General features: G+C 43.0%; 1 pseudogene across 1 annotated transcript in view; it reads right to left on the bottom strand.

The window, feature by feature from the left end:
- The window catches only part of LOC309828037 (tripartite motif-containing protein 26-like), a 105,748-nt pseudogene that overhangs the window by 30,004 nt on the left and 61,187 nt on the right, over positions 1–14,557 (bottom strand). The gene's annotated exons all lie outside the window — the stretch shown is intronic.

The following is a 14,557-nucleotide window of genomic DNA, read 5'->3' as shown; positions in this document are numbered from 1 at the left end:
CCTTCTCCACAGGCACCTGGGGCTGTCCTGTAGACCCCCATGCCCTCAATAAACCCGTACACTTGGAAGAAAACAAAAGAAAACACATTCATTCATTTTCCTAATTTTATATTTCTGGCACAGAACTCTTAAAATCCTTCGAATCTCCTAAGTGATGAGAGCCGCAGAGGTGTGTTTTGTTATGTTAAAGGTCGGCTTTTGGACTGAACCTAAGGATGGGGGCTGGTTACCAGGAGAAGCAACCATGTTAATAGGCAGTTGGAATTTCCGGTACCACCGCATCCCCCACGTCCTGGGAGCCGAGAGGGGCCGGAGGTTTCACCTACTGCAATGGCCCATGATGTAATCAATCGTGCCTGTTTAATGAAGCCTCCATAACACCCCAAAATGATGAGGTTCAGAGAGCCTCCACGCTGGTGAATACACGGAGATTTGGGGAGAGTGTCCCAATCGGAGAGGACACGGAAGCTCCACGCCCATCCCACACACTTGCCCTTTGTGTCTCCTCCGTCTGGCTGTTCCAGAGTTACATCCAGTAGTCTAGTAAGGAAAGTGTTCCTGTGAGTTCCGTGAGCCGCTCTAGCAAATTAATCAAACCCGAGTGGGGGATCATTAGAACATCCAATCTGTAGCCAGTCGGTCAGAAAGACAGGTGACAACCTGGACTCGAGATTGGCATCTTAAGGAGGGGGCGGGCGTGCAGGACTGAGCACTAACCTGTGGGGTCTGACGGTGCCCGCGGTAGAGTCAGAGTTGAGTGAATGGGGTCGCAGGGGAAATCCAAACATGGGAATATTGTAATCTGATGATCGCAATATTAATGGTAAAGAAAGAAGGACGGGAGGGTGGGAGAAAAAGCCTGGGTCTTGCCTGAGATCATCTGTCTCCTGCTACACAAAATGGCCAGCCTGGGAGAGATGGGAGAGCTCCAGAAAAGGGAAGGAAACAATAGTTTTACCCACTGTAATCTTATACCTTCCCCCAAGGAGCTGAAATAGACACTCTTTGATTTCACCCCTCCCTTCCTAGAGTTTTAGACAAAGGTTCAACTAAGTAATTGGTGTCGACCTGTGCAGGTGTACCGCGTCTTATTGCATTTTGAAGATACTGCATTTTTTACTAATTGAAGGTTTGTGCCAACCCTGCAGTGAGCAAGTCACCAGCGCCACTTTTCCAACAGCATTTGCTCACTTCATGTCTCTGTGTGTTGGGCTGCACCCCGCAGGCCTACAAGGCCTGTGCTTGCCCAGCTTCAAGACAGAAGAAAGGCTCGGAGTCAGCAACAGAGGCATCAGTGGTGTAATGGATGGGGAAGCTTACACATCTGAAGCAAGATCCTGGAGCGGCACCCCGCCATGTGCGGGGGGCCAGGGGGTATATTACCAGTTATAGGGGAATTGACATCAGGTGGGCTCATTAGTTACCAGGGAAACCAGTAGAGGGCACACCCCTCACATCCTCCCTGATAAGAACAATCACTAGCTAGGGCTGGGGGCAAGTATGTAGCAGGTCAGTCTTGTGTAGGTGAAGCAGGCCTTGGTGGGACAGGGGATGTACAAGAGAACAAGAGAACAGCCATCCTGAGTGGCCTGACCATACACTGTATCAGAGTTTGGTAATTCTCACAATATTTCAAACTTTTCATTATTATTATATTTATTATGCTGGTCTGTGATCAGTGATCTTTGATGTTATTATTGTAATTGTTTGAGGGCATCAGGAACCACTCCCATAGAAGACAACAAACTTATGGATAAATCTGTGTGTGTTCTGACTGCTCCACCGACCAGACGTTCCCTCATCTCTCTCCCTCTCCTCAGGCCGCCAGATTCCCTGAGACACAACAACATTGAAATTAAGCCAATTAAAAACCGTGCAATGGCTTCTAAATGATCAAGTGAAAGGAGAGTAGCACATGTTTCACTTTAAATCAAAAGCTAGAAATGATTTTGAGGAAGGCATGTCAAAAGCCTAGATAGGCTGAACGCTAGGCCTCTTGCACCAAACAGTTAGGCAAGTTGTGAAAGCAAATGAGCAGTTCTTGAAGAAAATAAATAGTGCTACTCCAGTGAGCACACGAATGGTGAGAATGCAAAACAGCCTTATCGCTGATATGGAGAAAGTTTTAGTGCTCTGAATAGAAGATCAAACCACCCACAGCATTCTCTTCAGCCAAATTCCAAACCACAGCAAGGCCCTAACTCTCTTCAATTCTATGAAGGCCGAGAAGGTGAGGAGCTGCAGAAGAAAAGTTTAAAGCTAGCAGAGGTTGGTTCATGAGGTTTAAGGAAAGAAGCCGCCTCTGTAACATGGAAATGCGAGGTGAAGCAGCACGTGCTGACGTAGAAGCTGCAGCAAGTTATCCAGAAGGTCTAGCTAAGACCATTAATGAAGGCGGCCACACTAAATAACAAATTTTCTGTATAGATGAAACAGCCTTCTATTGGAAGAAGGTGCCATCTAGGACTTCCATAGCTAGAGAGGAGAAGTCAATGCCTGGCTTCAAAACTTCAAAGGCCAGGCTGACTCTCTTGTTAGGGGCTAATGCAGCTGGTGACTTAAACTTGAAGCCAGGGCTTATTTTCCATTCCTCAAATCCCAGGCCCTTTAAGGTTTATGCTAAATCTACTCTGCCTCTGATCTGTAAATGGAACAACAAAGCCTAGATGAGAGTACATCTGTTTACAACATGGTGGACTAAATGTTTTCAGCCCACTATTGAAACTTACTGCTCAGAAAAAGATTCCTTTCAAAATATTACTGCTCATTGATGATGCACTTGGTCACCCAAGAACTCTGATGGAGATACACAATGAGACATTCCCTTCTCTCCTGCTTTCGCTGGTTGCTCATGGACCAATGACATGGTCTTAGGTATGTTGGGTCATGCTGATAAGGGCAACATCCCAGGGACAGCAGAAAACAAAGGTCAAGGAGACCTGGATGCTTGGACATCCTCGTGGTGCAGAGCCACCCTAGCAGCCCTGGAACTGCCTGCCTCACTGTCATGGGAGCCACACACTAGCTTCCATCCTGTGAGACCACTCTTATTTGGGTTTCTGCTGCACATACTGAATTAATACATATCGAGAGAGTAGGACTTCCCAGGAGTGTGTGGCCATAGTGGTCTGTTCTGGAGATGAGCAGAGATATATTTCGTGTCACCTCTGTGGGCTCTTGGGACATTACTGTGAGTTAGAGAAAGGGAGAACTGGGCCAGAGGGGGCAGCACAGGGAGATTGGAGATTGTTACCCTCCTCATCTTTCTAGCCATGGGGTCTGGCCTAGGGAAGTGTTTGGGTCACCGGGTGTCAGATTTGGCAGTCCTTGTTTCTTCACTTCCTGTCCTCCTTGCGGACCAGACCTCCTGCTCATCCTACCTAGGACCAGAATCACTGCTGGTCACCTCCTCATCACCCTGTCTGGTGACAGGGACTGTGGAGGTGGAAATCTAGAGGATTAACCCCTCAGGTAGAAAAGGAGTGCAGGGTCATTCCGCCTCAGATTCCGTGAGGAGTGTGTGCTTCCCCCAACTGGTTTGAACAGCTGACCTCATTCCCTGTGCCCTGGTGATCATAAAATTCTATCACTTAAGTGTATTCTCTTTATTACAAATGAGTCACTAGGTCCAGCTTATACTCCAAAGGTGGGAATTACACAAGTGCATGAACACCAGGAGATGGGAATCACATCTTAGAAGTGTGCTCACCACAAGGGGGACTCTGGCAACCACCTGAAAGTGTGGCATCTCACAGAGCTGTAGCCAGGAGTGCAGAGATCAGAGCTGAGGTCCAAGGGATTTTGTATTCATCCCACAGGAATACAGGACAAAATTATGATGCCAGAAAGGTAGCCCAGTCTTCTAGGTAATTTGGGGAATGGAAGAGGCAAAAGGCTAGGTAGAAATATAAAGGAGAGGAAATAAAAGGACACCCAGCAGTTCTAATAGTTAATGTTCTCACTTATTTTCTTATGGTTCTGAGAATTTGCAAAAGTCATTTTGTTTAATCGTTACATGGTTTAATAATCAGCATGACCTTAAATAACTTAGGAAATATAATGAACCGAGGGATGAGGAAATCACATGACTCAGGCCTGACAAGTCAGATTACCACGTTGTACCACATCCACCTAGCAACAGGGACTGGTCCAAGGGTAGTCTTTCCTCTCCAATACTTTATGTATGGTCAGTGTGAGAAAGATGTTTATCTTTCTGCTAAAGTTGTGAAAGTGGGTAATGTGAGGGGCTTAGAGATCATATTGTCTGTCTTCCCCAAGAACAGTGAAAGAGAAGAGAAATTGAGGTCTGATGACAAGTTTGAGTCTCCGGGTCCAGTCATGTATCTAACTGGCCTCACCCCCGGCCTTCCCCGGTAAATCAACATGTTAAACCTCTTTTGCCAAAGATAGATTCATTCCAGTTTTGTTAACTTGCAACTGAAAGAGTCCTCTCACAAGAAGGCAGACTTTTCTGTGATGCTGGATATTTAGGTAACACTCGTTCACATATAATTAAGACTTTATTTTTGTAGAGTAGTTTTAAGTGCACAGCAAGATTGAGGGGGATATACAGAGATTTCCCATATACTCCCTGCCCCCATACATGCATAGCATGCCCCATTATCAATGTCCCCTGAAGAGTGGTGCGTTTGTACCGCTGATGGACCTACATTGACACATCATCATCACCCACAGTCCGTAGTTTATATTATGATTCACTCTTGGAACTCTACATTCTGTGGGTTTGGACAAATGTATAGGAACATGTGTCCATTATTATAGTGTCAGACAGAGTGTTTCACTACCCTAAAAATCCTCTATTTTCTGCCTACTTATTCCTCCCCTCACTCCCCAACCCCTGGCAACACATCTTTTTACTGTCTCCAGAGTTTTGCCTTTTCCACAATGTCATATGCTTGGAATCATACAGTATATAGACTTTTCAGATTGGCTTCTTTCACATGGTAGTATGCATTTAAGGTTCCTCCAAGTCTTTACAAGTCTTGCAAGCTCGTTTCTTTTTGACACTGCATAATATCCCATTGTCTGGATGTACCACAGTTTATTTATCCCTTCACCTACCGATGGATGTCTGAGTTGCTTCCGAGTTTTGACAATTATGAATAAAAGTGCTATAAATATTCATATGCAGATTTTTGTGTAGACAGGTTTTTAACTCCTTTAGGTAAATACCGAGGAACACAACCGCTGGATTGTCTGCTGGATTGTCTGGTAAGAGTACATGTATTTAGTTTTGTAAAAAACTGCCAAACCGTCTTCCAAAGTAGCTGTACCATTTTGCCTTCCCACCAGCAATGAATGAGAGTTCTTGTTATTCCACATCCTCTCCAGCATTTGGTCTTCTTAGTGTTCTGGATTTTGGCCATTCCAATGCGTGTGTAGTAGTATCTCATTGTTTTAATATGCATTTCCATGATGACATAAAATGGGAACATCTTTTCATATGCTTATGTGCCATGTGTATATCTTCTTTGGTAAGCTGTCTATTAAGGTCTTTGGTACTTTTTTTGTTTTTTGGCTGCATTTGGGTCTTCGTAGCTGCGCGCAAGCTTTTCTCTAGTTGTGGCGAGCGGGGGCTACTCTTCGTTGCAGTGCGTGGGCTCCTCATTGCGGTGGCTTCTCTTGTTGTGGAGCACGGGCTCTAGGTGCACGGGCTTCAGTAGTTGTATCACGTGGGCTCAGTAGTTGTGGCTCACGGGCTCTAGAGTGCAGGCTCAGTAGATGTGGCGCACGGGCTTAGTTGCTCCGCGGCATGTGGAATCTTCCCAGCCCAGGGATTGAACCCGTGTTCTCTTCATTGGCAGGCAGATTCTTAACCACTGCACCACCAGGGAAGTCCCTTTGGCCCATTTTTAAATGAGACTGTTTTCTTATTGTTGAGGTTTAAGTGTTCTTTGCCTATTTTGAATAAGAGTTCTTTATCAGATGCGTCTTTTGCAAATTTTTATCCCAGTCTGTGTCTTGTCTTCTCAGTCTCTTGACATTGCCTTTCTGTGAGCAGATATTTTTCATTTCAATGAAGTCCAGCTTATCACTTGTTTCTTTTATGGATTGTGTCTTTGGTGTTTTATCTAAAAAGTCACTGCCATACTCAAGGTAATCTACGTTTCCTTCTATGTTACTTCTAGGTGTTTTACACTTTTGCATTTTACCTTTAGGTCTGTGGTCCATTTTGATTTAAATTTTGTGAAGGGTGTAAGGTCTACATCTAGATTCTGTTTATTTTTTCGCATGTGCACGTCCAGTTGTCCCAGCCCCATTTTTCTTTTTAACATCTTTATTGGAGTATAATTGCTTTACAGTGGTGTGTTAGTTTCTGCAGTATAACAAAGTGAATCAGCTATATGTATACATATATCGCCATATCTCCTCCCTCAAGGCTTACCTCTGGGCTTCCTATCTTGTTCCGTTGATCTGTGTTTCTGTGTTTGTGCCAGTACCATATTGTCTTGATTACTGTAGCTTTGTAGTATAGTCTGAAGTCAGGGGGTCTGATTCCTCCAGCTCCGTTTTTTCCCCTCAAGTCTGCTTTGGCTATTGGGGGTCTTTTGTGTCTCCATACAAATTTTAAGATGTTTTGTTCTAGTTCTGTAAAAAATGCCACTGGTAATTTGATAGGGATTGCATTGAATCTGTAGATTGCTTTGGGTAGTATAGTCATTTTCACAATATTGATTCTTCCAATTCAAGAACATGGTATTTCTCTCCATCTGTTGCCATCATCTTTAATTTCTTTCATCAGTGTCTTATAGTTTTCTGCATACAGGTCTTTTGTCTCCCTAGGTAGGTATATTTGTCTCCCTAGGTAGGTATATTCCTAGGTATTTTATTCATTTTGTTGCAATGGTAAATGGGAGTGTTTCCTTAATTTCTCTTTCAGATTTTTCATCAGTATTGTATAGGAATGCAAGAGATTTCTGTGTATTAATTTTGTATCCTGTAACTTTACCAAATTCATTGATTAGCTCTAGTAGTTTTCTGGTGGCATCTTTAGGATTCTCTATGTATAGTATCCTGTCATTGGCAAACAGTGACAGTTTTACTTCTTCTTTTCCAATTTGTATTCCTTTTTCTTCTCTGATTGCCGGGGCTAGGACTTCCAAAACTATGTTGAATAATAGCAGTGAGAGTGGACATCCTTGTCTTTTTCCTGATCTTAGAGGAAATGCTCTCAGGTTTTCACCATTGAGAATGATGTTTCCTGTGGGTTTGTTGTATATGGTCTTTATTATGTTGAGGTAGGTTCCCTCTATGCCCACTTTCTGGAGAGTTTTTATCATAAAGGGTGCTGTGTTGAATTTTGTCAAAAGCTTTTTCTGCATCTATTGAGATGATCGTATGGTTCTTATTCTTCAATTTGTTTATTATGGTGTGTCACATTGATTGATTTCATGTATTGAAGAATCCTTGCATCCCTGGGATAAATCCCACTTGATCATGGTGTATGATCCTTTTAATGTGTTGTTGGATTCTGTTTGCTAGTATTTTGTTGAGGATTTTTGCATCTATATTCATCAGTGATATTGGCCGGTAATATTCTTTTTTTGTAGTATCTTTGTCTAGTTTTGCTATCAGGGTGATGGTGGCCTCACAGAATGAGTGTGGAAGTGCATCTTCCTCCACAATTTTTTGGAAGAGTTTGAGAAGGATGAGTGTTAGCTCTTCTCTAAATTTTTGATAGAATTCACCTGGGAAGCCATCTGGTCCTGGGCTTTTGTTTGTTGGAAGACTTTTAATCACAGTTTCAATTTCCTTACTTGTGATTGGTCTGTTCATATTTTCTATTTCTTCCTAGTTCAGTCTTGGAAGGTTATACCTTTCTAAGAATTTGTCCATTTCTTCCAGGTTGTCCATTTTATTGGCATAGAGTTGCTTGTAGTAGTCTCCTAGGATGCTTTATATTTCTGCAGTGTCTGTTGTAGCTACTCTTTTTTCATTTCTAATGTTATTGGTGTGAGTCCTCTCCCTCTTTTTCTTGATGAGTCTGGCTAATGGTTTATCGATTTTGTTTATCTTCTCAAAGAACCAGCTTTTAGTTTTATTGATCTTTGCTATTCTTTTCTTTTTTTCTATTTCATTTATTTCTGCTCTGATCTTTATGATTTCTTTCCTTCTGCTAACTTTGGGTTTTGTTTGTTCTTCTTTCTCTAGTTCCTTTAGGTGTAAGGTTAGATTATTTATTTGAGATTTTTATTGTTTCTTGAGTTAGGCTTGTATAGCTATAAACTTCCCTCTTAGAACTGCTTTTGCTGCATCCCATAGGTTTTGGATTGTCGTGTTTTCATTGTCATTTGTCTCTAGGTATTTTTTGATGTCCTCTTTGATTTTTTCAGTGATCTCTTGGTTATTTAGCAATGTAGTGTTTAGCCTCCATGTGTTTGTGTCTTTTACATTTTTTCCCCTGTAATTCATTTCTAATCTCATAGTGTTGTGGTCAGAAAAGATGCTTGATATGCTTTCAATTTTCTTAAATTTACTGAGGCTTGATTTGTGACCCAAGATGTGATCTATCCTGGAGAATGTTCCGTGAGCACTTGAGAAGAAAGTGTAATCTGTTGTTTTTGCATGGAATGTCCTATAAATATCAATTAAATCTAACTGGTCTATTGTGTCATTTAAAGCTTTGTTTCCTTATTTATTTTCATTTTGGATGATATGTCCATTGGTGTAAATGAGGTGTTAAAGTCCCCCACTATTATTGTGTTACTGTTGACTTCCTCTCTTACAGCTGTTAGCAGTTGCCTTATTTATTGAGGTGCTCTTATGTTGGGTGCATATATATTTATAATTGTTATATCTTCTTCTTGGATTGGTCCCTTGATCATGATGTAGTGTCCTTCCTTGTCTCTTGTAACATTCTTTATTTTAAAGTCGATTTTATCTGATATGAATATTGCTACTCCCGCTTTCTTTTGATTTCCATTTGCATGGAATATCTTTTTTCCATCCCCTCGCTTTCAGTCTGTATGTGTCCCTAGTTCTGAAGTGGGTCTCTTGTAGACAACATATATGTGTTCTTGTTTTCGTATCCATTCAGCAAGCCTGTGTCTTTTGGTTGGAGCATTTAATCCATTCACGTTTAAGGCAATTATTGATTTGTATGTTCCTATGGCAATTTTCTTAATTTTTTGGGGTTTGTTTTTGTTGGTCCTTTTCTTCTCTTGTGTTTCCCACTTAGAGAAGTTCCTTTAGCATTTGTTGTAGAGCTGGTTTGGTGGTGCTGAATTCTCTTAGGTTTTGCTTGTCTGTAAAGCTTTTGATTTCTGCATTGAATCTGAATGAGATGCTTGCCGGGTAGTGTAATCTTGGTTGTAGGCTCTTCCCTTTCATCACTTTACATATATCATGGCACTCCCTTCTGACTTGCAGAGTTTCTGCTGAGAAATCAGCTGTTAACCTTATGGGAGTTACCTTGTATGTTATTTGTCATTTTTCCCTTGCTGCTTTCAATAATTTTTCTTTGTCTTTAATTTTTACCCGTTTGATTACTATGTGTCTTGGCATGTTTCTCCTTGTGTTTCTCCTACAGGAGACTCACAGCGCTTCCTGGACTTTGGTGGCTATTTCGTTTCCCATGTTAGGGAAGTTTTTGACTATAATCTCTTCAAATATTTTCTCGGGTCCTTTCTCTCTCTCTTCTCCTTCTGGGACCCCTATAATGCGAATGTTGTTGCATTTAATATTGTCCCAGAGGTCTCTTAGGCTGTCTTCATTTCTTTTCATTCTTTTTTCTTTATTCAGTTTTGCAGCAGTGAATTCCACCATTCTGTCTTCCACGTCACTTAACCGTTCTTCTGCCTCAGTTATTCTGCTATTGATTCCTTCTAGTGTAGTTTTCATTTCCGTTATTGTATTGTTCATCTCTTTTTGTTGTTCTTTAATTCTTCTATGTCTTTGTTAAACATTTCTTGCATCTTCTCGATCTTTGCCTCCATTCTTTTTCCGAGGTCCTGGATCATCTTCACTATCATTATTCTGACTTCTTTTTCTGGAAGGTTGCCTATCTCCACTTCATTTAGTTGTTTTTCTGGGGTTTTATCTTGTTCCTTCATCTGGTATATAGCCCTCTGCCTTTTCGTCTTGTCTATCTTTCTGTGAATGTGGTTTTTGTTCCACAGGCTTCAGGATTGTAGTTCTTCTTGTTTCTGCTGTCTGCCCTCTGGTGGATGAGTCTGACTAAGAGGCTTGTGCAGGTTTCCTGATGGGAGGGAGTGGTGGTGGGTAGAGCTGGGTGTTGCTCTGGTGGGCAGAGCTCAGTAAATCTTTAGTCCCCTTGACTGCTGATGGGTGGGGCTGGGTTCCCTCCCTGTTGGTTGTTTGGCCTGAGGCAACCCAACACTGGAGCCTACCTGGGCTCTTTGGTAGGGCTAATGGCAGACTCTGGGAGGGCTCATGGCAAGGAATACTTGCCAGAACTTCTGCTACCAGTGTTCTTGTCCCCATGGTGAGCCACAGCCATCCCCCGCCTCTGCAGGAGACCCTCCAACATTAGCAGGTAGGTCGGGTTCAGTCTCTTATGGGGTCATTGCTCCTTCCCCCAGGTCCTGATGCACACATCACTTTGTGTGTGCCCTGCAGGAGTGGAGACTCTGTTTCCCCCAGTCCTGTCAAAGTCCTGCAATCAAATCCCACTAGACTTCAAAGTCTGTTTCTGTAGGAATTCCTCCTCCCATTGCCGGAACCCCAGGTTGAGAAGCCTGATGTGGGGCTCAGAACCTTCAATCCAGTGGGTGGACTTCTGTGGTATAAGTGTTCTCCAGTCTGTGAGTCACCCACCCAGCGGTTATGGGATTTGATTTTGCTGTGATTGTGTCCCTCCTACCATCTTATTGTGGCTTCTCCTTTGTCTTTGGATGTGGGATATCTGTTTTGGTGAGTTCCAGTGTCTTCCTGTCAGTGATTGTCCAGCAGCTAGTTGTGATTCTGGTATTCTCAAAGAGGGAGTGAGAGCACGTCCTTCTACTCCTCCATCTTGGTTTAGGCTCTGTATGACTTCTAATCTTCCAAATTTGTTAAGTGGGGACTTCCCTGGTGGAGCAGTGGTTAAGAATCCGCCTGCCAATGCAGGGGACACGGGTTCGATCCCTGGTCTGGAAAGATCCCACATGCCGAGGAGCAAGTAAGCCCGTGTGCCACAACTACTGAGCCTGCACTCTCGAGCCCGTGAGCCAGAACTATTGAAGCTTGTGTGCCTAGAGCCCGTGCTCTGCAACAAGAGAAGCCACCACAATGAGAAGCCCGTGCACCACAATGAAGTGTGCCCTCCGCTTGCTGCAACTAGAGAAAGCCCGTGCACAGCAAGGAAGACCCAACGCAGCCAGAAATAACATAAATAAATTTATTTTAAAAAAATTTTGTTGAGGTGTGAATTATGGCCCAGAATGTGGTGTATCTTTGTGAATGTTTAATGTGAGCTTGAGAAGACTGTGTATTCTGCTGTTGTTGGCTGAAGTAGTCTATAGATATTGATTATATCCAGTTGATTGATAGTGTTTTGAGTTCAATTATGTCCTTGCTGATTTTCTGCCTGCTTGCTCTGTCCATTTCTGAGAGAGGGATGTTGAAGTCTCCAACTAAAAGATTGGATTCATCTATTTGTCTTATCAATTCTATCAGTTTTTGCCTCACATCGTTTGACCCTCTGTTGTTAGGTGCATTCACATTAAAGATTGTTATGTCTTTTTGGAGAATTGACTCTTTTATCAGTATGTGACGCCTTTCTTGCTGTTTCTGATAACCTTCCATGTGTTGAAGTCTGCTGTGTCTGAAATTAATATAGCTACTCTTGCTTTCATTAGACTAGTGTTATCATGGTATATTTTTCTCTATCTAGAAGCTCTGTGCCATGAGTTGGGTTCTCCCCATCATGCTGCCAGATCAGTGTTATTCCACAAGGTAGAAGCCCAGGGCCCAGGTTCTTAGGGTGACCTCACGGTCAGAGATAGAGTGGTGGGTTGCCTGTGTCTTTGGGGGAATCTGAGAGAATGAATCAGAAAATTCAGACATCTTGCAACCCTCATGGGACACTCCAGCAGCACTCATGTGACCATCCTGGGAACAGACAGGACAGTTGAGTTGGGGCGACAAAGACACCAGCCTGGACGTGAGGTCTGCGACAATCTCCTGTTCCTTGGATAGCTGTAAGTTCAGGTTGAGACAACTCAGAGTAAGAGGCTCCAGGTTTCTGGGTTGGAGAACACCACATCCGGTCCTGACCTGTGTGCAGGCCGAGTAACTCAGAAAAGCTGGAGTCAGACCTCCAGACAGATTGAGGGTGAGGCAGAGAGCAAGGCCTGAGAGAGAGAAAGTCACCCAGAGTATAGTGCCCATTGCTGCCGCCGGGGTCAAAGGGAACTGCTAATCAGTTACTTCGGGGATTGTCTTCCCCTCCATACCTGGAGAGACTGGATGCCTTAGTTGTCCTGAGAGAGGACGGGCCCTCAGAGTCACTCTCTTGGCACAGAATCTGGAATCCCCAGAGGACTCTTCCTGTGGTTCTACTATCAGACATAATTTCTTTTCTTGGCTTCTTTTTTCTGTCTTTTTTTCTATTTATCTGTCTATTAAGTATCTTATTAACATTAATCGTTGACTTAAGAAACATTCTAAAGAGGAACAGTTTCAACACTGTCTTGCTAAATTCTGACCCTGTTCTTTAGTAATTCCTCACATTTCATCTCATAATTACTTCTAACCAAAAGCACTGCAACATCCTCTATCTACAACCTTAACCTATAAAATCTGTTCCCTTCAGTCCTGTAAGTGAAACATGGACTGCACTGTCATTGAATATAATAGTTAAAACCTTTGGCCACTCACCATATAGAAAAAATCTGTTTGCACGTTGCTTTGTCCCTTCTATAATGAGGATCTGAACATACAACGTCAGCACTCGACTTGTACTTGCTTGTATTGATAGATACAGTTATAGGAATCTTCTGTTGTTTGGTCATATTTTTTTGATAAAACATTCTTATACAACTGAGCTATCAGAGCAAGTATACCCACATCTCTTGAACACAGCAATTTAAATAAGGGACGTTCTTCTTAGGCAACTAGCATCTGCTCCCATGTCTTGAGAATGCTAAACTACGTGAGTCTTGATGAGACCACCTCTCGTTACAGAAGCCAAAAGCACGCTTTCCTAACCTTTAATGTGCTGGGGCACAGGCAGGCATCCTATTCTCTGGCAATCTGGTGCACTTATGCCAGATTTTTCTTTAGGAGTTACTTACATGAAGAACTACGGTCTGTTCTATCCACTAATTTCCTGAGACCATTCCCTCCTCAACTCTTCATTCTCATGTCTATGTCCAGGAGAACTATACCCATCAGCTGGGTCTATGAATCCACCAAGATAGCTGCTGCCAAACCCAGCTCTGGCTCGACCCCTGTGTGTGTTCATTACTTCTTCCTCCTCTGCTCCCCACCAGATCACACCCGCTCTCCACTATCTTGTCCTCATGTGTGGTATGTTCTGTTTAGGTTCCGCCAACCCCAACCATCCTCTCAACCCCTGCGACCCCCCCAACTGCTCCTCTCTCTCACTGCAGCGCCCACACTGACTCCCAGCTCTCTTGGGGCAGAATTTGCAAGCAGGTAGGCACACATATCCCTTCCTCTTTACACTCTACAAGCCCCAGTAATGTTTAATAAGTTTCCCTTTCTCTAAAATTAGCCAAGTTTGTTTTCTGCTGCTTATACTTAAGACTACTAATTTAATATTAAGCTAAGTATCTATTTCTACCACCTCAAAACACAGCTGACATAAGACTGAACTTCAGGTCCAAGTGACCTCCAAAAACTCATATACACCTGAACCTCACATGGCTTGCACTCCCGCCTTATTAATGCAAAAATTATCAGAGCATAGCAGAAAGAAATAAACCAATTCCCACTCCAGATAGCTCAAGTCTCATAATGTATCAATGGTAAGCAGGTATGAGTTGCAAAACATTTACTGTTTCCTCAGCTGCTTAGAAGGATGGCAGGAGAAATTATGTGACAGAAAAGGTGCTCTAGAAATGGATATGGTTGTTGTAATCAATTCCTATTCGTGGCAGCGGCTGCAGTCCTATGATATAGTCACTCGTTCTCATACCTTTATCTCAGTGGCAGGTGAAGAACCAAATCAAAGTCAACTGAAGAGAAAAATTAATAATTAACACGCATTTTAATAAGTACTTTAAAGACATTTCAACCATTCCCTTGTAGAGAAAGCAGATCAAGCGTTACTACTCCCATTTTAGAGACAAAGCGGTGAGGACAAGAGAGTCCTGACTACCGTAAGGCTCCAGTCATCTAAGCGCATTCAGAAACCCAGCAGGACCACCCAGCTGAGGCAGCGAGTTGGGAATGAGGTAAAGGAGCAGAGGATCAATGCAAACACCCAGGGCTGTGCCCAGGAGGTCTCCTCTCAGGGTCTCAGCGTAAGTCTGGATCTCATGCAGTCAAGCCACAGGAAAGAGGAAATTCTCCCAGTGAAGGAAGCTGAGAATTCATAGGGAAACTCTTGAGTTCTGGCATTGGTAAAGGT

This window comes from Grampus griseus (assembly GCF_964374135.1).
Source record: "Grampus griseus genome assembly, chromosome: 10".
In the NCBI taxonomy this organism is placed as follows: Eukaryota; Metazoa; Chordata; class Mammalia; order Artiodactyla; family Delphinidae; genus Grampus; species Grampus griseus.
Note: the sequence above shows the minus strand (reverse complement) of the source record. Positions and strands in the feature narration are given on the sequence as shown.